Below are 27,096 nucleotides of genomic sequence, written 5' to 3' on the forward strand. Positions count from 1 at the left end.
TCAGTTGGGTGGGTCACAGCCGGGTCCCCTCCATCTGGGGCACATTACTGACATGCTCTCCTCTCCACACAACGACACCATCCATGGGCTGGGAGAGCCCCACGCCATCCTTCATCCCCGAGGGCCCACCTGCAGCCCTCAGAGGTGTCTGGATGCCATCCCAGGCAGCATGCCATTGAGGCCATGGCCAGAGGGCCCCCCGCCAGGCTGAGGAGGACCCAGCCAGCCAGCACCAGGCTGAGGTGGCCAAACAACACCTGCAACTTACCCAGGCTGACACGGAGTGGTGGAGGGCAGCCTGAGATAGGCTCCTCACCACCCTAGAGGGCATTGTTCACACTGTCCAGGACCATACGGCCACTATTGCCCACCTCCTGCCCCCCCCCGAGCGGCTCCCCCTGCTGGTCCTGCCCCAATGAGCCTGCCCCCGCTAAGCCCACCCCCTTCACCCCCACTGAGCCAGCTCCCCCACCCACACCAGGCCCACTCACTGGGAATACTTGCCAGTACTACCTGCACCCTCCCCTCCCCTCCCCATTGGGGACCCTGCACCCAGGGAGGCAGGGGCTCCAGGGTCCAATGGGGCTCGTGGCCCACCACCCCTGGCCCAGAATGAGCTCCTTGCCCCGCTCCAAGTTAGGTTTCCCCCAGCCCCCTCCAAGTTAGGTTCCCCCCCATACGTAGTTACCAACACAACTAGTTATATAAACGTTTCTTTATTGCTCACCACTCCATGCTGTGCTCCTCAGGGGGATGGTGGGTGGTGGATGTGAGGGTGCGGTGCTGGTGGGGGTGGGGTGGTAGGAACAGTGGTTGGCGGATGTGCGTGGGATGTGGGTGTGCATGCGGTCAGAGGTGGCTGTCAGCAAAGGCCTGCCTGAGGGTCTCCCAGATGTGGTGGCCATCCCGGTGGGCCTGGCGGATGGGGGTGGTGCCCAGCTGCTGCCCCAGGGACACAGACATCCCCCTTTCCCTCCATGATGTTGTGGAGGATGCAACAGGTGTCCATCACCTGGGGCACGTTGAGGACCCTGACCTCCAGCCACGTGAGGAAGCACCTCCACCGCCCCTTTAGGCGCCCGAAGGCCCGCTCCAACACATTGTGGGCATGGTTGAGGCACTCATTGAACACCTCCCAGATGGGGTCAAGGTGTCCCGTGTACAGTCTCATGAGCCACGTCTGCAGTGGGTATGCTGCATCTGCCACCATGCAGAGTGGCATGGGATCTCCTGCTGGGGGACAAAGGTGCCGGCCCCCATGCGCACACAGAGGCCAGTGTTCCGGAAAACACAGGCATCATGGGTGCAGCCTGCCCAGCCCACATAGAGGTTGGTGAACCAGCCCCTTGCATCTACCAGAGTGCGGTAGCACCAAAGAACGGTAGCCCTTTTGGTTGATGTACTGGCCGGCACTGTGTGGTGGGGCGCAGATGGGGATGTGCGTGCCATCCAAAGTGCTGATGCAGTTTGAAAAGACCAGGTCCTGGAAGCTGGAGATGGTGTTGTCCAGATACCCCAGGCGGATGACCTTATGGAGCAGCATTGCGTTGATGGCCCTGATGACCTGCAGAGGGGGAAGGGGGACATGTGCTCTAGTGCGGTTGTGGCGGCCATCTCTCCCGGCGTCGGGCCCATTCTGCCCCCCTCATATTCAGCCCCTGCCCTGTCCAGTCCCCTGCCCCCCTCCCATCCAGCCCCCTGCTCCTTCCAGCACCTGCCCCACCCAGCCCCTTGCCCCAGAGGGTTCCCCTTGCCCTGGAGGGTTCCCCTTGCCCCAGCCCCCTCACTCACCCGGCCCCACCTTACCTCCATAAATACAGCCCCGACGGTGGCCTTGCCCACTCTGAACTGCTGTCCCATGGAGCGATAGTAGTCCGGGGTGGCCAGCTTCCATATGGTGATTGTGACCCATTTCTCCATGGTGAGGGCTGGCCGTATGCAGGTGTCGTGGTGCCAGGCCAGTGCGGGGGCGAGCCAGTGGCAGATCTCCTCGAAGGTCTGCCTTGACATGCAGACATTCTGCAGCCACCTTTTCTCACCCCACTCCCCTAGCACCATGCACTCCCACCAGTCGCTGCTGCTGGGGTGGGTCCAGAGGCTTCGGGATACCTGGGAGAGGCGCCCGGTGGTGCCCTGGGGGGCTAGCCCCATGGCCCCAGGGGGACCGTGCAGCCACCAGATGAGCTCAGGTGCAGCTGCAGCGAAGGTGCACAGCACTGCCAGCAGGGCGTCCATGATGAGGGCGTCGTCCTGCGGAAGCTGTCGCTGGGCCTCCATGTCGGGGAGAGTGGGCTCTGCCGGGCTGGGAAAGGCTGGGCAGCACTCGGCTCATGTGGAGGGGAAGGCAGAGGGAGGGGACCTTTAAAGGAGGTGGCTGGCTGTGGCCCCGGAAGAGCTTGTTGGCCATGGGATCCTGTCCGTGGCATTTCCTGCCTCCCTTCTTTCGAAAGAGGGCTTGGAGCCATGTGGACGCTCTCTTTCGAAAGACCTCGACGGCACTTCAAAAGAGCGGATCAAAGTGCTGATCTGAAAAATGGCCGTGGGTGCGCCCTTTCGACAGCCACTATTTCAACTACTGAACTTCGATTTTTGCCCTTTGGAAAGGGCACCCATGTGTAGACACAGTTTATGAATTAATCTTTATAACATTGTAGGCTTAGTATGCTGGTGTTGAATAATTTATTGTCATGGTTTAACGTATGGAGGTAATTTTTCAGATGGATGTGCTTTCTTTCCTTTTTAGTTTTCTAATTTTGAGGAAATACATGTTTTCATCTTTATATTAACAAAGACACTGACTGGACAGAAACACTTCTTTGCTTTGTGTCTTAGCTCAGATGATGCACCAATATGTTAAACCATTTGGAAATACGTATAATAAATAGTAATTAATTACGTAATAGTTTTATGAACAAATTTTCTGGGTATTACAGTAAAATTAAGCAATCTTCAATTCTCAGGATCATCCCTAATACCTATCTAAATTACAGATACAATAGACTGTTGGCTCCCCTCCAAATCTCTCACCTTGTATCTGTGTTGAATGAAAAAGTATATATGTTTAATAGCTGAGCTGCTTTGTTTAGTTCCTTCCAAACTTTCGGAAGAATTGCACCCAATCACAGGGATATATTGCAATTTAATTTGTCAAGGTATTTCAGCGCGTTTTTGTATCCATTAACCTTCATAACTGTAGGATAGATATTTCTGCAGTATTCTTTTTAAAATTGTTTAACATGTTTACAGTTTCTTTTAGTTTGTAATCATGATTTTTACCAAAATCACCACTGATACCTTTGTTCACCGAAAACCATTTGTTTCTGAAAACTGTTCTTTGAGAAATGACAAACTAAAGATTTAGATGAAAAAGTGGATTAAATATGCAGAAGAGCTTATAAAAATTAGCCCCTTGCGAAAGATGTGTAAAGCAAACAACTTTGACATTTGTAAAGTCTTTTTTATGAAATCATTTCACTGCTTTCTGACCACATCTACCTCACTCCAGTGGGCTCATTGTGGACATTTACCTCTACCATCTGATGGCCTTTAACCATCCGTAATGCTAAGGCAAGGTCATGTGACAGAGGCCAGGACATAAATAGCCTTTTTAAACCAGCACTCCTTTCTGTCACATCTAAATGAGATAATGATGGAAAGAAATTGAATTTAAACCAAAATTAACCCCACCCTGCAGTCTGGAAGAGGACCATTGGACAGAGCAGAGGCATCTGTAGCACTTTCAAATTTGTCTGGAAGTGGGTGGTGGTGTAGAGGGCCACTTACCACAAAATCCTTCACACTGCTCCATGTGGTGCAAGCCCAGAGACCCAGACAATTGTTCCTCTCCTTTGCCCCATCCTTTCCTTTGCCCCAAGTTGCTCTCCTATTTCTACCACCAAGCCTAACTGAGCCTACCTTGTTGGCAACTTTCACATCTCTAGTTTGTCACAGGCTTCTCTTCAAGCTGCAGGGGAAGGCGATGGTTCTAGCGCCTGCTGTATTCCTTCCCAGCACTGTAGTTACTGTATGACGGCAGGGGAGCAGTTATTTTGTGATGGGAGGGGAGCAATTTTATGCTACATACCTCTCACCTGGGCTCAGGCATAGGCCACAGAGGGCCTCTGCCACTACCCTGTAGTCTTCCAGATATTGCTACTAGATAGGAAACTTGCAGGAGAGCAGCAAACCCAGCTTCCTCCAACTCCCTTGGTATGGCAGGTACTAGCAGGCATTGAAGCATAGCTGCTGCAGGGACTGACAGTACAATTGTCTGACGTATACAGGTGTCACTCAGGAACTAGCAGCTGATAAAATCCTTGACTGTAGGCCAGGACATGAGACAGCACGTGAGAGGAGTTGTGAGCTTTCTACTTGCACAAAACGGAATGCCTTAGCCCCCTGCCTTCCCCAAGGCCTCACCTTTTCCTGAGGCCCTGCCCCCAACTCACTACATTTCCCCTCCCTTGGTGACTTGCTGTCCCTTATCCTGACTTTCACTGGGATGGACAGGGGTTTGGAGTGCAGAACAGTGGGTGAGGGCTCCAGGGGTGTGGGCTCTGGGGTTTGAGGCATAAGGGACTGGAGACAGTGAGGGGTTTAGCCGGCAGAGGCACATCCACATGGCCTCTGCAGTGCCAGCACCCCCCCCTGCCAACACCAACTCTTGTGGGGCTATGTTAGTGAGCTTCAGGAGTATGCAAATAAGCAGCCATTTGCAATCCCAAGAAGTTCATTTTGCATAGCTCTGCCTGCAGAGGTGCTGGGCAGAGCATTGTGTAGACCCATCCATTATCTTGGAGCCAGTCACCTTGGTATGCACAGCAGAACTGCATGAAGCACACAAAACATCAACACAGACAGCACCATTTTGCTTTTGTATATGTGAAAGCTAATCTGTCACCTGTTCCTTTGTGTATCTTTGCAATAGAGGGAGCTGAATTCGTGCCGCCTGTGCAGTGTACAATCTGAGCTTGTTATATTCTTATTGTATTCCCTTCCCTCTCCTGGAATCAGAGTAAGAAAAGACATGATTGTAGCTTGAATTTGTCACAACAAAAACAGAGAGAGTGCAACATCTTCTGTTATTACAAGGTGTCAGAAAACCAACACTAAAGGAATGGTTTTATCACTGAAAGATGAGATTCAACAACTGAGCCATTGTCAGAATTGTAACATTGTCACCCAAGCCCATGGCTAAAATAAACTCTTCTTTAAACTGGGACAAGCAAGTGTTTATGTTTAAATCAATGAAAAATAAGTTTCTTGTCATGAAGTAAGAAACAGTTTAATGCTTTCACTGTACTATTATAATGAATTAATTGGGTATTCATTGGAATCCACATATGCTTTTGTAAGGGTTCTACTACCATTTTCACTTTCACTAATGGCCACTTACATCATACTAATTTTTCTCCAAAGCCACATAATGATCTATAACATTCTTGAATAATTGCACTTTAAGTGGAAGTTAACAGGGTAAGCTATTCCCAGGAATATATCAAAATAATTTTATTCTTTTAAGAGGAAGTGAAATAGTAGTAACAAGCCTTTAAAAGACTCTGATACCTGTGCTGAAAATTGCACAAAATAAATTCTAAAATATGCAATGTCCTTCCCCAAATGGCAACATGCTTTATTTTGAGTACTTCTTTGTAACCATGATTTTATTGTCTGCAGAAAAATGAAGGTACCAACATTAAGGAGAGAAGATTCTCCCCACCAGACAGAAACTTCCGTTTCTTTTGGAAAACTTCTGTCTTGTCTTTGTTTATGTTGGGGGCAGGCAAGATACAACCTGTGGGCTGGTCCAGCCTGCCAAGACTTTGGATCCTGACCACAGCCCACTGAGCTCCTCAGATAGGTTCCCTGCCTGCTGCAGCCCCAGGCAGTTCAAAATCGCTAGCTATGGGGCCTTGTGCCTGTAGGGGTCACATGTCCCTTTTGGTATGCATGTGTGGGGCAGCATGCAAGGTCTCCCGATCTCCAGCACGACCTTTGCCATGCCCATTGGTTGGCCATGGAACTACAGACCCCAGGGTGCCTTGGGTTCTGCCTTTATACCCTGAAGGCTTCCCCCACATAGTGCATCAAGGAGACAAACCAGACATGGGTGGGTCCTTTGCATTTGCTCCATTCCCCCCGACACACATCCTTCTCTTCCCACACCCCACAACTTTTACAGGCCTGAGAATGTTGTAGTGGATGATACACATTAGAGGGAGCAATGCTGGACTGTAGACACAGGCTACAGCTACACTACTGTTGCTATTTTGGGATACAAACGCAACTCTGGGGCTAAACGCAGCGCTTGAAATAGTCCCTTATTTTGAACTTTGTTGCCATTTGAATTGCACCAAGTTTGAAATAAAGTAACTCAAAATATTATTATCCTGTGACTTGGAGTTACAGCTACAGTGTAGCCGTAGCCTTAAATGGTTAGCTCAATTTAAGTTGCCTTACATCAGCCCAACTCTGTAGTCCATATACCAAGCCTCAGTTTACTGTAACTGAATCCTCAAGATTAATGTAGACCAAATCTTGAGGATTAAATTATAGCAAAATGAAGCCACTTTACTCCCAAATTAGAGCATTAATATAAGGGTTTAGAATGCTTCAATTTATGTGTATTGACCTCTCCTCTTTAGTTCATTTGCCTTAATTTTCCTGTGAGCACCCAATTAGATATAGTCTAAGTGTCTCTTTCCAAAGATCATATAGGTAGGCTAGTCACTCAGACACTCCTGGAATATCAGATTTTAGCATACTCCTGGGAATGATGTGATCCTGCTCCCTCAGTATGACCCAACATGCAGGGCCAGAGCAGTGTGCTTTTCATTAAAGTGTCCTCCATCTCCTACCAGACAAAACCATTTCTGGTTTTATCTCACTACCTCATGGAGAACAAAGTTTAGTAAATCAGACTACTCCAGTTTTACACCAGAAGAATGGCCTGCCTGTCGGTGTGCAGAAACCCCTTCCTTTTGCTCCCTCATGCCCTCCCCTGACGCTAATGGGAGGCCCACATACAAAACACATGCAGGAATTGGGCAGAGAGTAGGAAGCAATACTTGGAGTTTATTTTCCTGAAGCTCTGCACAGGTAAATGTTTCCATTTTCAAGACAGAATTTTGAGCTATAGACACAGTGTACCAGAGAAAGATAGAGGCACAACCTGAGGCATACTAAAAGGTATGTCTGCCCTGCAATCAGAGGTGGGACTGCAGCTTATGTAGACATACCTGAGTGCATCTACCTAGCCTAAACACCAGTGAAGCTATGCAACAAGAGACGTTAGCTCAGGCTAGTCAACAAAGAAAGTATCCAGAACCCCCAGAGGAAATGAACAAGTCCACACACAAACCCACACTGCTGGGGCTACATTGGACTTGTTAGTGAAAGCTAATATGGAGATCCATCTTCACCAACCATCTAGGTAGCCTCCTCCAAGTAACTTACCACCCACGCAAGAACACAGAGAGTCCATCCGACACTAAAGAAACCATCCCTCCATGGTAGCAACCTCACCAACTGCTGTGTTTCCCAATCTCCCTTTGTAAAGTGAGCTAATAGAGCAGGGAGCTAAAAATATCTGCTGCCAGTTTCATGGATCCCCTCCTAGTTAGGCTACAGATGGAAGGAGAGATAATGATACTTCTGTCTCTTGTGAGATGTTTTGAGATCTATGCATAGAAAGTGCTATATTAATTCCTATTACTCTTCACAGTTACCTACATTCAAGAAAGCTTTGTGCTGAAAGTCCACATTACCTGCAACTACGAGAAGCATTCAGCATCTAACTGTAGGTTTATTGAAAACAAAACAAATGGAAGTGACAATTAAATTCCATGGGAATGTGGTTAAGATGCCGAAGAGACATGCTATCAGATGTACAAAATATAAGACAAATCTCTACGAGTGTGCCACTTCAGAAAGGATTTATTCCTGGTGTGTTGAGTTAAACTGCCTTTTTTCACTGCTCTCTTGTTTTCACTGGTGGCATCATTTGTCAGAGACTGTATGAGTTGGGGCTTTATTACAGGACTTTGCTACAGGAGAATGCTAATGAGGAGTTAAAAGCAGAAGAAGAAGACTCCTGAAATCAAGAAATACTGAATTTGTTCAAAAATGTTAAACTCCATCCATGTTCAAAATTTTGAACTGAGTACCAGTTGTATGAATTATCTGACAATAGTTTCTGGGTATTCTCTCACTATACCATGTAATAAAATTAATATCATCATATTAACAATTTCTTGTATATTTGGTGATGAAATTTGAGATTTTACTTTTCAGATGTTAGCCTATATTTTTACAAGACCATTGCATTAATTACCTGTCTTCTTCTCACCATGTGAAGATTGTCATTATTGGTGACAGATAACTCTGAAGTGGTCAGGAATGTTCTGACAGAAAACAGCAAAACAAACTGTTCATGGTAAAGGTTTGTTTTAGGCAAATCTTCTGATTAGGAATGTAAAAAGTTTTGAAATTTTCATAGGGCCCAATTTTGTTATTGTTTGGTTCAAAACAACTATACATTTTAAAGTATTAATATTAAACATTTTTAAAACAAAGAAACAATCAAAGGCTGGGGTTACGCTAGTGAGTTTTGGTATCAAAACCTCAGTTTTGTTGACAAAATTAGTGAAGCGTGTACACACAAAATGGGATTTGTCGACTCTTTCTCGACAAAACTCTGCACGTTTGCTGGCAACATTCTGCCTCTCGGAGATGGGAAAGAGTGCCTTTTGTCAACAGGCTCTGTTAACAAAAAAGCTGTGTGGATGCTCTGGAGAACCTTCTGTTGACAAACAGGGCATCCAGAACAATGGGCAGCTCTGGCTGCTGTGCTTCTGGGTGCCTGTTTTGTTGAGGGAACAACTGGGCAGTCCTATTGCTCTGTCGACAGAGTTCAGCACTCTTCTGACCGTTCATAGGAATAAGGGGATTTCAAAGTTGGTGGGGTCCTTTCTAAAAGGACCCCCATCTGGACGAGCCATGCGGGAGTGAAACGTGGCAATTTGGAAGAGCTGTGGCCAGCGGCATGCTAATGAGGCACTGAATATGCATTTCAGCACCTCATTAGTAATCTTCAAAATGGCCATTTACATTTGCATGGCCATTTCAAAGATTTGTCTTAGTGTAGACATAGCCACTGGCTTTTGTGTCCAGCGACACTCTTTCAACAGAAGGCTAGTCAGGAAATCTCTTCCAACAGTGACTTCTGTCAACAGAGTGCCATAGTGTAAGCATAGTCAAAAATGTCAACATCAAAACCCAGCATTTTGATGGAAAGCATTTCTCTCACCCCTCCCAATATAGGCTGGTTAAAATTTGAAATTGACTTCATCCCAATTCAGGATCAAACTGACAGAGTCATTCTCTGACTAGCTCTATTGTTAATACATTAGAAAAGTGAAGATAAAGGAAAAATAAAAACACCTTTCAGTGCCTGCAGTGTTTCCCTTTGATCAAAGAGAACTCTCAATTTCTTTGTTTCATTACTATGTGTATGTGGCTTGCTTAATAATTTTGACTAAACCTTAAATGAGATATTTGTCAAATACTATCCCATGTATTTTTATGGAGGTGCCACAGTGTCTACCTTTTCCAATTTGTCTTGAGAACTTCTTTTTTATGCACCATCCAAATTCCTCTCCAAATTCACAGTGCTTACTCTCTTGAATACACAATGCATTTTCTAAAGACAGTACAGTTAAATCCTTTGAGTAGTTTATAGGTTCTTAAATAATGCTAAATGGGCTCGTTTTGCAACATTAGGAGACTTGTCAGGGCAGAGCGTCTCTCTGTTTCACTTTTTAAATTCCATTTCCATTGCGCGATCCACACTTGTCGCCAACAGTAGCCATGTGAAATGTATTACCCCTGTTCTCTCATATGTGAGGGGCTGCTGGTCTCAGAGCTTCAGCTCACTAGTGACCAAACATGCAGTGGCCCTGCCATCTTTTCTCTGGTAACAGCCTTGTGTCAGCATTAAGGTACATGGCTGACAGAGGCGTTATGCATAGAATCATATAATTCTAGGGCTGGAAGGGACCTCAGGAGGTCATAGAGTCAAGTCCTCTGCCCAAAGCAGGATCAACCCCAACTAAATCATCCCAACAAGGACTTTGTCAAACCGGGATTCTTCAGCCTTGGAAAACTGACGGCTAAGAAGATCTTTGAATTTCCACCACTTTGGCTACGTCTACACGTGCCCCAAACTTCGAAATGGCCATGCAAATGGCCATTTTGAAGTTTACTAATGAAGCGCTGAAATGCATATTCAGCGCTTCATTAGCATGCGGGCGGCAGCGGCGCTTCGAAATTGACGCGCCTTGCCGCCGCACGGCGCATCCCGACGGGGCTCCTTTTCGAAAGGACGCCACCTACTTCGAAGTCCCCTTATTCCCATGAGCTCATGGGAATAAGGGGACTTCGAAGTAGGCGGGGCCCTTTCGAAAAGGAGCTCCGTCGGGACGCGACGCGCGGCGGCAAGGCGCCTCAATTTCGAAGCGCCGCTGCCGCCCGCATGCTAATGAAGCGCTGAATATGCATTTCAGCGCTTCATTAGTAAACTTCGAAATGGCCATTTGCATGGCCATTTCGAAGTTTGGGGCACGTGTAGACACAGCCTTTGTTTTACAAGCAGTTCAAAACAAGTGAAATGGGGCCAAGGAGCTGCACCAACCTGTGTATCATCTAATCCCATTTTGCGTGTACTATGTTGGACTGTTTTGACAGTATATAACTTAGCCATATACCTAATGAACACGTGTGTCAGAGATGACAGTATGTTAGCATAGATGCACTTCTGAAAAAGTGCTAGTGCTATTATACTGGCTGAGACTGAGCCTCAGGGCCTAAGTAGACAGTCACAGCTAGCTCGTCTGGAGTTAACATGCTAAAAATGACTATATGGAATGCACATTGCAACATAAGCAGCAGCGCAGGGCAGCCACAGCAACACAAGTCTGCCTGATCTCCTGGATCCAAGCTCAGGTAGCTAGCTTTTGTCACTCCCTGCGATGCGACATCTACTCACTCGAGTGGTGCTAGCATGAGTCTATCTATCCGGACTGGGAGGCATGTTCCCAGCTGCAGTGTGGACATACCCTCCTAGATCCAGTGTTTTACATTACAGTGCTCCAGATGTGCAGATCTGAAATCAGAAGCAAACCCTTCCAGGTGAATCTGGAGAGAGAGGTAAAAGAGAAGGAGCCCTACCAGCTGAATGCAGTGTTCCTTATCAGGCAGTCCAGTCCTGGCTCTTGTGGTAAGCCTGGCTCCCATAGGAGCACTATGCTGTATTACAAAGCTGGCTCCTGACATACTTCAGAGAAAGCCAGGGATATCTTGGGATAACGACCCTGCCTTCTGAGATGCATTAATTCTAGCCTTGAAGTGGGAAAAATTCAGCAGAGTTTAACCTCCAGCAAGACATGTTTCAAGTTTAGCCACCTGGTCCAGGGGCTCAGCCATTCTGATGAGACCTCCCCCCCTCGTATCCGCTGAACTGAAAAACCCTATTAGCCACAGTTTAATATTTATCTCTTTGCACTGCATGGATTAGAGAGGAGCACTAATTTTTGACGGGGAGGGACTCCAAGATTTGGTAAGTCATGAAGGACTGCACTTTTCTGCTGAGGGAATGCAGAGTCTGGGAGGGAGGTGGAGTGCAGAAGGGCACTCAGGGTAAGGAACTGGGGTACAGGAGAGAGTGGTGGGGGTCAGAGAGGGAGTTTGGCTGAAGCAGGGGAATTTGACCTGGGGCAGACGATTGGAGAGCGGGGCCTGGGAGAGGGGTATGGGTACAAGAAAGGATTCTGGCCTAGGGGCAGAATTTGGAAGAGGTTACAGGGTCTGGGAGGGAGCTGTGACCTGGGGCAAGGGAACAAAGGGAGGCATAGAGTTTGGCTGGTGACCTGGGGCAGGGAGTTGGGGTTTGGGAGGGGGTTGGGTAGCAGATGCAGGCTCTGTCCAGAAGGCTCTTACTAGCCAGCCTCCAGTCGGCAGCACAGTGCCTCAGGTAGGGTTTGTGCCTGTTACTGCCCGACACCAATCACATCATCTGGCTGCTGGGACCATGTGTCCTTCTGTGCCGCACACCCTGGGTAGGGGTGAAGGGAGACGTCACACACTGCATCCACCTCCACCATGATCCCTGGTGCTCCCATTGGCTGGTTTCTGGCCAATGGAAGCAGCAAGGACAGTACTGGGGGCAGGAGTAGCACGTGGAGGTTCCCCCTCTCCTAAAATGGCACATGACATGTAGCGGCCCCACCAGCAAGCTAGGGCAGGCAGAGAATTGGTTTGAGGGTCCTGGTGGGCTGCAGGCTGGATCCAAAGACTTGCCAGGCAAGATCCAGCCAATAGGCTGTATCTTTCCCATCCCTGCTTTAGGCAGTTTACAGTAGTTATTGTGTTCCCTCTCAGTCCTGTCTTCTTCAGACTAAACAAACATAATTCTTTCAATCTTTCCACATAGGGTCTAGAAAATATGACCTAAGTCCACCAGGATTGTTTCCCAGTGTACTGATTGTGCCACTGGATATTTGCTTTCTGGATCTCTAGGACTCCCCACCACCCTGTCCTACTGGGCCAGATCCTCTGGTCTCCCCCAGATAAGTCACAGAGTTGCATTACCACCCTTCTGCAGAGCAATTCAGACACTGAACCATATCAGTTCTGGGAGGATGCAGTTCTAAAGACTCAGCACCCAGGAAACCAACCCCCAAAAGGGAATCCAACCCCCAGATAAATCCATCTCTCTGTGAAAAAAAATTACACAGGGAAAGCTCATAAAGATGTTGGTCCTTTTGTACCAATGAGAGATAAGCACATGCTTATTTGCTTTCTGGATCTCTAGGACTGCCCCCCCATGTATCAATTGTTTACACTGGGCCTGATAGTAAACAAAAGTGTTTTTTTTAAGTACAAAAATAGTATTTTAGTCATTGCAAATAAAAACAGACAGATCAAAGTAAGTTACTGAATTAAAATTAATAGAAAATACATAGCTAGTACTAATCCTCTAAGAGATCCTTAGACCAAAGTGGATCCATGCCATAAAAAGCTGGCCCACAGACAGCCTTACAAGCACTGAAGAAATCACGTGCTGTGGATGTTCACAAGATATTGGAATTCTTGCACTCTCAATCCACTCATCTTTATTTCTCTGGTTTTATATTGGACTTACTTGCCATGGCATGGTGTTCTCTCTTTGAATTATAACTTGTGCTGTTCTGCTAAGATCAAAATGCCATTCAGTTCTCAGTGATGAATTGCTTGATTTCAACATCATTCTTAACAAACCACTCCTGACGTTTTCTCATTTGGCAGCCTATGGTTTCCTCATGGGCGTTAATGACAATGATTTTCAGCTGGCTGCAGTGTTCCTTGATTTCGTCTGGAAATTTTGAAATAAATTTTTCTTCTAAGACTACTAGGAAGAAGTCATGCTTAATGGGGCCCTTCAGATCTTAAACTTTCTGCTTGTGCCTTACTTACTTCTTTTCCAGATTCCATATGGGGGCAACCTTAAATTGCATTGTGGACTGAAGGTGGCAATGATCAGACCAGCAATCATCAGCACTTTTCATTGCTCTTGTAAGTACGTCACTGTGATCTCAGATACAAACAATGACATAGTCAAGAAGATACCAGTGCTTTTACCATGGATGTCTCCAAGATGTTTTGAACTTCTCCTTTTGCCAGAAAAGAGTGTTCATGATGATATGTTGACATTCCATGCACTTGGTCAAGAGCAAAATTCCACTGAAGTTATTCTTTTCAACTCCTTCTTTCCCATTCATTCTTTTTCCACAGGTCTGAGTCTCATCCAATACATACATTGAAATCCCCCAGAAGGATGAGCTTATCTTGTTCAGGGGTCTCAGATAAAATAGTTTCCAGCTGAGAGTAGTAATACTCCTTCTCTTCATCATCGGTGTCCAAAGTTGGCGCATAGGTGCTCATAATAGTTGCCTGTTGCTTTTTAGGGAGCCTCATTTAGAGTGTCATGAGCAGCTCATTGATGACAACTCGTAACTCAGAGAGGCACCTAATTAGCTTGTTATTTATAGCAAAGACCACTATATGTAATAGAGGTTCATCCAGAGATTTTCCCTTCCAGAAGCAAATATATCCTTCTTTCTCCTCTCTCACCTGTCCTTCATCAGCTGTTCTAGTTCCAGACAAGGTAGTGATATCAATGTTAAACTGACTCAACTGAAGAGCAATGATGGCTGTATGTCATTCTGGTTGGTCACTGTTTGAGCTGCCCATCAGGGTACATAGATTCTGAGTTCCAAAATTTAAAAAGTTTCTTACATTTTTGACCACCAGGGTGGTGATCCTACTGGATGTGGCTATCTAGACAAGATAAACATAGACAAGACTATTTTGAGGACACCTTTCCAGCCCCCATCCTCCTGTGGGGAGAGCAAAGTGGGTCCTAAAAAGGATTGCTCAGACATGCGTGCAGCTGCCAAAATGCTCAACTTGCCTCAGTCCTTGAGCAAGACAACTGAACCACATACCTGCCACCATGTGCTGGTCTGTGACTAGGAACTTCCAGATCTCACTGTTCTGTTTCCATCACCACCAGACATTTGACTTGTGCAAGTGTTTTCCCAAAAACTGGAAGACGTCTGTGTGGGACTCCTTTTAAAGTGGGTAGACTGGTGCACAAAAGTCGCCACAATGTCTTTTTGACGGATAGAGGGCTTGAAACCAATGGCATAGACACCACAGTGGTTGGAATCCTCTATCATCTGCAGCCTTTATAGCTGTTATAACACTGCACACCAGCTTCACCTCCATTGTGCAGTTAACCTTTGTTTCCCTCACTGTTGAGAGCTTCTTTGATCACACTTTGTCCAGAATATTGCCCTGGACTGTTCTGCCAAAGGTGACCCTAAAGGAGTATATGACTCCAGGCAGCATCACACTGGGGGTCGGGGTCAGTGAAACATGCAAGCCCCTCCAGTACTACATGACAGAGCACTTTGCATTTGTCTATATTGAATTTCATCTGATTTACCTCAGATCATTTCTCCAAGTTGTCCAGATCGTTTTGAATAATAACCCTATCCACCAAACCACTTGTCATTCCTCCCAGCATGGTATCATCTGCAAACTTTTTAAGTGTTCTTCTGTGCATTTATCTAAATCATCGATGAAGATATTGAACAGAACTGGACCAAGAACTAACAACTGTAAATTTAAGTCATTATGCCCTTTCAACACTGAGCCATCTTTATCCATACATATACTAGGCAGTTGCATAGGCCAGCATGAAATTTGGGGCACCGCTGGGTCTTAATGTTCATGCATTTGCCTCTTCCTATCCCCCCCATACCTGTGCTGCCTCAGGGCAGGATCTAGTTAACTTAAAAATGAAAAAGCCTAACAGACGATTAACAGAATCCACGAAAGAGTCATTCAAGTGGCAGTGAAGCCATGTAACAGGCATTTTTCAACCTCCATCAGTTTCTAAATTTACTGTATTAGTCTAGAGGACCTTACTTTAGAATTTGTTTCAGTGTATTGCTGAAAATGGTAAAATCACCTAATAAAAATAATCATCCCCTCGTCAGCTGAGGTTGGGCATAGGAGTATCAATTTAATAGTACTGCATTAAATCCTAAGGATGGCCCTTTTCCAGCATGACTTATGCACCCACCTTATAGTAGCTCCTTATAGGTTGTATTTGCCTAGTTTGTTAATGAGAAGATCGTGCAAGACTCTATAAAATGCCTTACCAAAGTCTAGATATACCACATCTATCACTTTTCCCATTATCCACAAGGCTTGTTATTCTGCGTGAGTGTGTGGCTGCCTGAGTTTGGGGGTTCTGGGCCTGGGTTTGTCTGTCTGTCTGGTGTTTGGAGTGCTGAGCTGTCTGTTTGTTTGAAGGGCCGTGTGCTCAGGCAGGCAGTTGGAAGATGTTAGCCTTGATTAGGTTTGAAATCTAAACTCTGCGTGCCGATTAGCTGAGCAGTAGGCAAAGGGAGGGGCTCTCAGGAAGGCCAGAGCTTTTTAAACCCTGCTGGCAAGCGACCAGGGAGCTTGCGACCAGGGTGGTTGCTAACAGGAGGGAGTTTTGAGAGGGGAGTTTAGAGGGAGAGCTTAGAAGGAGCTAGTTACTTCTACAGGGGTAAGGGGTGGCAAGATGGTGACAGCGGTGGTGTTCCCAACTGCTGGCTGGAGCCGAGGGACCCACTGCCCCCAGGGTGCAGCGCAGGCAGCGGGACACAGGTGGGTTTGGGGGAGTGTAGGGGGCGAGACTGAGGGGTGTCAGTGGTGGGCATGAGGTTTGGGGGCGTGTGGTACGGCTGTGCAGATGGCGGTGCCCACGGAGGCTGGTGGTGGTGCGCCCAGCTCAGATTGCCTGGGCTTTCAGGCCCAGTCCTGCGATCCCTGCATGCGCGTCTCACAGCAGCTTCGTGGGCAGCCACAGCCAAAAGAAGAGTTGATAGCTTTGGCGGGGACCCAGGGCACAGCTGGACCACAAGATCAGCACCTTCCTGGAGGACATGGGGCTGCAGCAGCGCACGGCCAGGCGCAGAGAGTCCGGGGGAGGGTGCGATGAGATGGGTGGCAGTATGGTGAGGTAGGGGGACATGGGAGAGGATGGGGGGGCAAGGGGGTGGGGAGGGGGGATCTGGGGGTGATGGTAGCTGATGGGAGGCAGAGGGGTGGGGAGGAGGGTCCTGGGGAACGGGAGGAGTTCATCAGGCCATGGGGACTTATGGGGACACGTGGTGCCAGGGAAGTGTAAGAGGTAGTGGGATCGTTACCCACGTTCCCCATGTCCCACTGCCTTGTGGGTTATCCTGGGAAGGAGCAAGGCTAAGGGAGTAAACCCTGACAGAAAAACTGGAGGGGAGTCCTAAGGCGGTTCTGTGCCAACTTCTGGCATTTACCCAGCAACTCCTGCAGCTGAGCTGATACCAGACGTAGAGGTTATCCTCTCCTTTGGACTATATCAGTAAAGCCGAGAAGGGAACACTGGTGTCTGGGCAGCCCAGGGTCCCAAAAAAATTGTCCAGGCTCGCACCTGGAGAGGTACTCCAGCATTGCTTAACAGCGTTGAACCAACACAGGAGGTAACAGATACTGGTTATAAGCTCTTGCTCAATTAGCGTAAAGAACGAGCACCAGAGGTTGCCTTCGACGGTGGGAGAGATCGTCGCATCTCACTGGACAGTCACCGCCCGCCTCAGGCTGGGCAGCCCCCAGCCAGAAGGGTACTGTCCCACCACAGTTCAGCTGCCTCACTGGGTGCGTGAGGCTTTAGGTTCCCAAACCTGACAAGTGACTGAAATTTGAGCACCAGGCAAACCAATAAGAAAATCAACAAGAAAAGGAAACCATCAAAGTTTTAAGCTTGCTTGCTGGAATGTGTGGACCATGCTGACCGGTTTGACTGAAGATCTTCAGGACATCAGCAACACCTTAAAGACCGCTGTCATCAATGAGGAACTGAAGAAGCTCCCAGTTGACATTGCTGCTCTGCAAGAGACGCAACTCACAGATTCAGGATCTCTCAAGGAAAAGGACTACACCTTTTTCTGTCAGGGTAAAGCCCAGGAAGAACCCAGGGAGCATGGTGTTGGCTTTGCCATCAGAAACACCATTCTACAAATGGTGGAATTAGTCATGGGCGGATCAGAAAGACTCCTTCCGGTCATACTTTAAACTTGCACCGGTCCTGTCCACCTGATCAGCTCTTACACTCCAACCCTGTACGCCACACCTGAAGTAAAAGACAAGTGCTATGACATGCTTAGTGCTGCCATAGCGTAAATACCTGCTAGCGAACAACTGTACATTTTGGTTGACTTCAACGCAAGAGTTGAAGCCGATCGTGACTCATGGCCTTCCTGCTTAGGCCACTTTGGTGTGGGAAAAATGAATGAAAACAGACAGCATCTTTTTGAACTTTGCACGTGCCACAATCTGTGCATCACAAACACATTTTTCCAAACCAAGCCACAGCACAGAGTGTCATGGAGACACCCACGCTCAAAACACTGGCATCAACTAGACGTGGTCATCGCTAGACATGCTAACCTCAGAAATGTCCTTCTGACACGCAGCTATCATAGTGCCAACTGTGATACAGATCACTTGCTAGTTTGCTCCAAACTCAAGGTGAGACCCAAGAAGCTGTACCACTCTAAACCAACTGGAAGGCCCTGCATTGATGCCAGAAAGACAGCACACTCAGAGAGAGCCGAAAAGTTCAGAGTGACCCTCGAGGAGAATCTGCGCAGCAGCCCTGGGGGTGCCGATGTGACATCCAGATGTCAGCATCTGAGGGATACAATTTACAACACAGCCTTGTCAGTGTTTGGAAGAGCTAGAAACACAAATGACTGGTTCGAAGCTAACTCTGATGAGATGATTCCAGCCATCAAAAAGAAGCGCGCTGCACTCCTGGAGTACAAATGCTCACCGAGCCAAAGTACCCTGCAAGCACTCAGAGCAGCCAGAAAAACAGTACAGCAGACAGCCAGGCTCTCTGCCAACAACTACTGGCTCGACCTATGCAGCAGCATCCAGACCAGTGCTGATTTGGTAATCTCAGGGGAATGTACGAGAGCATCAAGAAGGCATTAGAAGCCACCCAGAATAAGATGGAACCTCTGAAATCCAAATCTGGTGAAGTCATCACTGACAAAGCCAAACAGATGGAGTGCTGGGTCGAGCACTACTCCGAGCTGTACTCACATGAGAACATTGTGGTTGATACAGCCCTCAGTGCCACTGAGCTCCTACCAGTAATGGATGAACTGGAACAGGAACCAACTGTGGACGAACTGAAGAAAGCCATCGACAGCATCTCGGTAGGAAAGACCCCAGGCCAGGATGGTATACCACGAGAAGTAATCAAGTGTGCCATGGACACCCTCCTGGAACCCCTACATGAGCTACTGTGCCTGTGCTGGAAAGAGGGGGAGGTTCCACAGGATATGCACGATGCTAGCATTGTAACCTTGTATAAGAACAAAGGAGACAGAAGCTACTGCAACAATTACTGTGGAATCACCCAACTAAGCATCACTGGTAAACTGTTCGCTCGCGTCATCCTCGGCAGACTCCAGAAGATTGCTGAGAGGGTGTACCCCAAATCACAGTGCGGATTCCGCGCAGAGAGATCTACCGTTGACATGGTCTTCTCTCTGAGGCAGCTGCAGGAGAAATGCAGGGAGCAGAGGAAGCCACTCTATATTGCCTTCATCGACCTGACCAAAGTCTTCGACTTGGTCAGCAGGGATGGACTGTTCAAACTGCTACACAAGATAGGCTGTCCACCACGGTTCCTCAAGATGATCCAGTCTTTCCACAAAGATGTGAGAGGAACCATCCAATATGACAGCACATTACTGGATGTTTTCATCATCAGGAGCAGGGTCAAACAAGGATGCGTCCTTGCTCCGACATTGTTCGGGATTTTCTTCGCGCTCCTCCTGAAGCACGCCTTTGGATCTTCAACAGAGGGCATGATTTTGCACATAAGATCTGGTGGGAAACTGTTTAATCTTGCAAGGCTGAAAGCTAAATGTAAGGTGTGGGAAGTCCTCATTAGAGATATGCTGTTCGCAGATGACGCTGCTGTAGTGTCACACACAGAAGACCAGCTTCAGAAACTGCTGGATCAGCTCTTCAAAGCATGCAAGGACTTTGGGCTTTCCATCAGCCTAAAGAAGACAAATGTACTTGCTCAGGATGTTGTTGAACCTCCATCAATCAGCATTGACAATTATACGTTAGATGTCGTCCACGAGTTCGTTTACCTCGGGTCAACCATCACTGACACCCTGTCATTGGAGGCTGAGCTAAATAGGAGGATCAGAAAAGCAGCCACAACTCTGTCCAGACTCAGCGAGAGTGTGTGGAATAACATCAAGTTGTACACCCACACCAAAGTGCAAGTCTACAGAGCCTGCATACTCAGCACCCTCCTTTACGGTAGCAAGTCTTGGACCCTGTACGCCTGCCAGGAAAAGAGGCTGAATGGCTTCCACTTGCGCTGCCTCAGGCGCATCCTTGGAATATCATGGAAGGACAGAGTGTCCAACACCGCTGTCCTTGAGCAAGCTGGAATCCCAACCATGCACACCCTCCTCAGGCAGTGGTGGCTCCGCTGGGTTTGCCATGCCCACAGGATGAATGATGGAAGGATCCCAAAAGTCATCCTGTGTGGTGAGCTAGCCTCTAGCAAAAGACCTCCCAGATGCCCCCAGTTGCGCTACAAAGATGTTTGCAAGAGGGACCTCAGGGAGGCAGACATCGAGGCGGACAGCTGGGAGGAGCTGGCAGGTGATCGCAGCAGATGGAGGCAGGAACTACACAAGGCACTTCAGAAGGGTGAGCTGAGGATCAGACAGCTAGCAGAGGAGAAGTGAGCCCACAGAAAGCACAGTAAGGACCTGCCAGACACCCATTACACATGTAACAGATGCAGCAAGGACTGTCACTTTCGTGTGAGAATTCACAGTCACAGTCGACACTGCAAATTATGATTCCAAATGGAACTACGAAGGGCACGATCCATAGTCTACATGGGTGAAGGATGCCTACTACTATTATTCTGCTAGAAAAAGCTATTGGGTTGGTTTGACATGATTTGTTCTTGACAAAGCTATGCTGACTTTTATTTATCACCTTATTATCTTCTATATGTATCAGATAGATTCCTTAATTATTTGCTGCGTTATCTTTCTTGGTGCAGAAGTTAAGATGACTAGTCTGTGGCTATGTTTACACTACCACCTTCCTTCAAAGGAAGGATGGTAATTAGGGTGTTGGGAGTTTACTAATTAAGTGCTGCTGTGCATAGGCAGCATTTCATTAAGCAAATTCTCCCTCCACCTGGCAACTCCCAAGTTTTAAAGTTCGAAGTACCAGCACACATCTAGCCATGGCACACCCACCAGTACTTCAAAGTGCCGGGGCACCTCTGACATCCCCTTACTCCTCAAAATTTTGGAGGAGTAAGGGGACTTTGAAGTTGCCCTGGTACTTTGAAGTACCAGCGGGTGAGCCGCAGCTAAAGGCTTGCTGGTACTTCGTAGTTTAAAACTTGGGAGTTGCCAGGGGGAGGGAGAATTTGCTTAATGAGATGCTGCCTATGCACAGCAGCACTTCATTAGTAAACTCCCAACACCCTAATTACTATCCTTCCTTCGAAGGAAGGTGGTAGTGTAGACAAGCCCTGTAATTTCCTGGATTCTCCTTATTTACCTTTTTATAGGCTGGCACTATTTGCCAATTTCTGGTTTTCTGGAATTTCTCTCATATTCCATGACTTTTCAGAACACTTAAAAAAGAGGTCTCAGTATAATCAACGTTTGAATATAGTATTAAAATAAAATGAGACGGCAATTAGTTTCTCTTCAATTATTCCACTACATAACTTTGTCAGTCAATTAGTATGAATAAATAAATATAGTTCTTGAATTATTAATCTGCAAATAGGAGATAAATTTGCATTTAATTTTCCACTGTTCTTCCTCTTTCCTTTTGCATGAAGGGTTTATTCAGATATCTCCTTAGACATATTTCTATATAATTGTAACTGTTTCCAAGTTTCTAGTTCTTCTTTGGGGTAACTTGTTTACAAAAATAATACACCTTTAATTTCTGGAAAATCTTTTTTTCTGAGATTTAAAGAAAGATTTTCCTCTGGTGTCGCTTCACTGTGATGAATGGAAGCTCAGCTCTTCTGAGTATCAGGCATTTTATTTAGGTGCTTAAATATGGATTTAGGCTCCCACTCCTGAAAATCTTGGCTGTAATCCTTTTCCTCTATGAACTATAGATGAGTAAACCATGATGTCTGATTAGTCTAGCAAGTAATCCATCTCTTTTAATTGAGCCACCAGAAAAAATAATTAGTTAAGGCTAGAACATCTCATGCTTATATCTAAGACTATGTCTGTACTACAGAGATCTGTTAACAGAAGTTACTGTCAGAAGAGATCTTCCGACAAAACTTCTGTCAACAGATTGTGGCTACACACATAAGTGGATCACTCTGTTGATCCACTCTGTTGACAAGAGAGTGGCTGGCCTGCCCAGCTGCTTCCTTGACAGAAGGGCCAACTGGAAGCACAGCAGACAGAGTTGCCTGGTGACCTTGAAGCCCTGTCTGTTGACAGAGCGCCCCCAGAGCGTCCACATGGCTTTTCTGTCAATAGATTTTGTCGACAAAGATGTTCTTCCTCATAGGGAAGAGGCAGAAGTCAGTCAACAAAAGTGCCAATAGTATATCAACAGAACTCGTTTTTAGTGTGGATGCTTCATGCGTTTTGCTAACAAAACTCACTCGTGTAGACGTGGCCTAAGAGTTTTAAGTACATGACTACATATTTACGGCGTGCTGCTGCAGGCAGAGTCATGCAAATGGCACTTGACAATACATACTCTTGCATGATCGCTGTCTCGGCAGAGGCTTATGTCACCACAAAACAAGCCGTGTAGATGAGTTTCTGTCCAGGGATAAGGGGCTGTCAACAAAGGGGGGTTTTGGCTGACAGAATCCAGTCTACATGGCTTGTTTTGTGGTGACAGAAGCCTCTACTGGGATAGGGATCATGCAAGAGTATGCGAATGAGGTAAGCGATTTGTAAATTTGTGCCTCATTTGCATTGCCAAGTGCCCTCATTTGAATGACCCTGCCAGCAACAGCACACCCATGGGGGAAGAGATTGGTACTCAACTAGTTTAGTAAAAAAATATAGACCCATAGCTGTTCTGTGACTTTAGACCCCGAAACAGAACTACGCTTTTAAGTTGCACCTCTCACGAATTCTGAAGTAAACATGCTGTTAGCAGAGATATTCATTCCCATTGACATTCCTTTAAAATTTTCATGGTTACACAAGAAGGGTACCTCAACTGTCTTTTAACCCATTTCCTGTAGATGCCCAGCTAAGAGAAAGATCACAGTATCTTATAATTCATTTGCTTAGAAATGCCAGTATTATCTCCTCCACAGTCACGGATTCCTCATGGAAACAGCTTATCACTGTCATTAGTTGCCCTCCATACCAGCCTTTCACGTATGGAGCTGGAGTTGCTGCATCTGTTCCAAAGGCCAGCTGCTATATTCTGTTCTACAGAATTTTTATACCTCACTGATCCCCATAGCATCTGAGGTCCTTCCAGTAGCGCATTAAGCATCATAGCTGCACATGTAACTTAGTTAGTTCTCTCATCCTCTCCCTGGAAAGAAAAGTGCGTGCAGTGGGGTGTCTGTCTTGGATAGGGTGCATGTGAATATGTTTTGATGTAAATATACTTGTTGCTACTTAACAGAAGGCAAACTCATGGAATTGCACCTTGCACTTGGAGCAGAAAGCTGTGGGGTTGGTGGTGGTCTTTATTTCCCGAGGGCGTTCAGTCCATAGGTTCAGACCACCCCAGAAATAGTTCTGACTCCCACACAGACAAGCTTTACTCTTCAGCTACTTCTACATGAGAGGCTTTTCCCAGCAAAAACCACGGCGCCTCTGCATGTAAACTAAGCTTTGTCGATAGTTTGTCGACAAAACCTGGCACATCCGCTGGCAACGTTATACCTCTCCCTGTTTATACATAAACACTTCTCTCAAGTTTTCTGTCAACCAAACAGCTGTGTAGATGCTCTGGCGCTCTTTTGTCAGCAAACAGGGCTTCTGGTTCTTCGAGCAGCCCTGTTAACAGAAGGGCTGACAGGAAGTTCTGCAGAGAAAGGGCTGGGCAGTCTGGCTGCTATCTGTCAAACAGAGTGGGTTGCTCTTTTGATCTACTTTTATGCATAGATGCGATTTGTCAACAGAAGTTTTGCCAGGAAATCCCTTCCTACAGTGACTTCTGTTGACAGAGGCTTCTCGTGTAGACATTGCCTTACGGTTGAGAGTGCATTTGTGCCAGAGGAGTGCAATTTTGCATGCGCTATCTTCATTCTGGACTATTGTATGGTCTTTAGGCACACTGGCCCAAAATTTAAATACCATTATCCTTCCTTTAACTGCCTATTGATGATCCAATAGCTGTATACAAGTGAAGCAACAACAGGCATAAATTTGTAAGCCAATCAGGACCACAGTGGCAGGAAACATCAGAACAAATCTTCCTTCACCCTCTACTCTGCTTGTAGAAATTTGGGACCTGATCTCACCTCAGTGTAATTGAAGTGCTGTTTCATTGAGTAAAACTAGTGTAAGTGAAATCAGAATCCGTTTTTTCTTATCTTCACTGTTGCTTGGATGATTCAGATCAGTAATCTCTTAAGATTTATTCACTTTAATTTCATGGGGTGCAGAGAAGGAGTTCCTTAAGACACTTCCTTAATTGACTGTACTGCTAGGTCAGATTTCTGAAATGAGTCTGATTTTTTAATTTTAGTTTCTTTTTATATTTTCTAAATTTCTCTTAACCACTTTCTTGCTTTTTTTTTTTTTTTGTTTCTTTTCCCGTTAGGCGTGACTAAAGATCCTTGAAATTTAGGACAATAAATTAAATATAAATGGTATTTTTGGCATTTTAAGATTTTCACATATAGTCAGAAATAGGTCTTGCTAGTAGCAGCCAATGGAAAATGTGACATACAGGAAAGTAGTTGTGTCTTACAGGCTCTTATTTGTAATCTGCTCCAGTGTGTAGCCTTTCCCCTCCATCTATTTGGATACTGTAATTATAGTTAACTTGAAAATACCACAGGTAAAACACACTGGTCCAAATTCAACAGAAGTCAATGGAAACATTTTTTATTTATTTCAATGGATTTTAAACTCATCCCTTAATGAGGATATCCCTTTGGCTCACCACATATAAATCTGTATGCTGCTTAACTTTATTCTGTGTGTAAGTGCTATAGATGGGTGATGGGCATTGTGCCTCCATTCAGAAATTGCTGAAGACTTTGTTCAGTGTTATGCTAAATGTAAGGCCTGAGAGACTTTATTCATGGACAAAAGCAGCATATGTATTATTTCATCACAGAGCATTGGCCAGCATGTCACCTCCTCTTCTTCTGGCCAGGGCTGACATAGATTCAGTGTCATAGCTGGGTGCTAGTAGGTAATGAGCTATGGTCATGTAATATGGAGATGGCAGAAAGATCACTTAAAGGCCTGTTGTCCATATGATCCTGGAATTTGGCTTCAGATGTCAACAGAAACTTCTCCTCCCCATACCCCCACTGCCCCAGTCCACATTAGCATTAATGGCTCAGAACCAGACACATGGTCATACTAAAATGATTGGAGTTCCATGCCGGGGTCCATCCAATTGAACCAGCTTACAAGATCAATGCATGTAAGTGGGCATGCCTGTTCTGCAATACCCTCTTCTGTCCAAATAAGACTCTATTGCTGCCTGCCTCTGGTTCCTATTTAATGAGATAACTTTAACAGCCCCAACTCTAATTTCACTGTATGACCATTTAATAAAGACTCTGAAAATAGTACTTGAACAATGGCTCTTACCTCAGAGCCCAAACAAAACTTCTAAGTCCAAAACAAGCACTCCAAGTGAGTCTGGTCTTGAAGGCACTGGAGCCAGGATCACTTAGTTACAACTATGCGGCTTCTTTAGCTGTTAATTTCCACAGCTTCTTCCCAGCCCACCTTGGCTGTCTTACTACCTCTCAGATTTCTCTAGCAACCATTTCTTCTATGAGGCCTCAGGCTCCTCTGCTACCTAGAAACTTTGGCAATCTTTCCTCTGCTTACTCAGGGTCTTTCCTCGGCTTTCCTTCCTAGAGACGTTTGTACTTTCTTCCTTCCCCTTCTAGATTTCTGCAGCTGTTCATATGAGTCAACCCCTAGTCAGCCAGCTAATTAAGTCTCAGACTTCTCTGACATGTGGCACATAGTTCTAATTAAACAGAGCAGGCCAGGTTTAAGCCTCTGGCCCCGAAAAGGAGCAGACCCCACTTTTACAGGGCTGTAGAAATATTGTTATGTATTTAAGAGGCTGAAAGCTGAATACAATATGTAGCGGATGATAAATTACAGTATCCTTAGGGAAGAAAGAATTTTTCAACATGTCCCCTGTGTGAGTGTGTGTGAGAGAGAGGGCACTGACACTACTTTAAGTCAAGTTCTAAGTCAGTCTGGAAGAACTAAAGAACAACACTTAATATTTGTTCTAATGATGCTGAAATGTTGTATTCAGTATTTAATCTAGCAAACTGTGCAATAGATTTCCTTTTTCTTGAATATGTCAAGCTCTAAAAGGGAGAAAATCATATAAATGTAAGTAGTGACATTTTTGTATGATTTTCAATTTCATTGGAGCTGAAGAGAGAGAAATATAACTGATCGCCTGCCTCAAAGTATGACTGGGGGAAGAGTTCAGAAGACCTTTGAATCCTTATTTTTTAAGCCTGCATGAAAAATAACTGAAATCATCTCTTCATTGGTAAGCAGAAGTCAAAGTGCTCAGTATAGTTGGAGAAATGACACACACAGGGAATTACACAAAGGCTGCTTCTATTCTTATTTGTCACTTATAGGGTGTGTCTACACTAGCCAGCAACTTCGAAGTAGCCGGCACTGTCAGTGCGGGCAGAATCGCGGGCAATAAACCCCCCCGCTGACCCCGCACCAGCGTCCCGTCCGGATCCCCACGGGGCCTCAGACGAGGGCAAAGAAGAGACAGCAGAAGCCCGCCTACAGGCAAAGGCTGCTCCGCTCCTCAGCAGGCCAACCCCACCCACCTCCAGAGACCAGTGATGAGGGAGGAGGCTGGAGGGAAGCTAATTCCTGGTTGGTCAGGAGCTGACTCGCTCGTTGAAAGCAAGGGTGAGATGAGGAGAGGAAAATTGAATAAAATGATGATTATATTTATTAACAAAAACAGCAACTTACAAACAAACAACACAGTATGTAAACTAAACTTATAGAACTATTCACTAACTTAACTACGTCTAATTATATTCTAAACACTTACACTAAACATCAACAAGAGTTCCATGGAAGGAGTCTATATGAGACTTTTCTTGTAAAACAAAAGGGTAGAAAGACTTAGTGAGTTTTTTTCTCCGAGCTACGGGGAAATAAATTAGTTTTTTACCCCTATATACTCTGGATGACT

This window comes from Carettochelys insculpta, chromosome 1 (assembly GCF_033958435.1).
Source record: "Carettochelys insculpta isolate YL-2023 chromosome 1, ASM3395843v1, whole genome shotgun sequence".
In the NCBI taxonomy this organism is placed as follows: Eukaryota; Metazoa; Chordata; order Testudines; family Carettochelyidae; genus Carettochelys; species Carettochelys insculpta.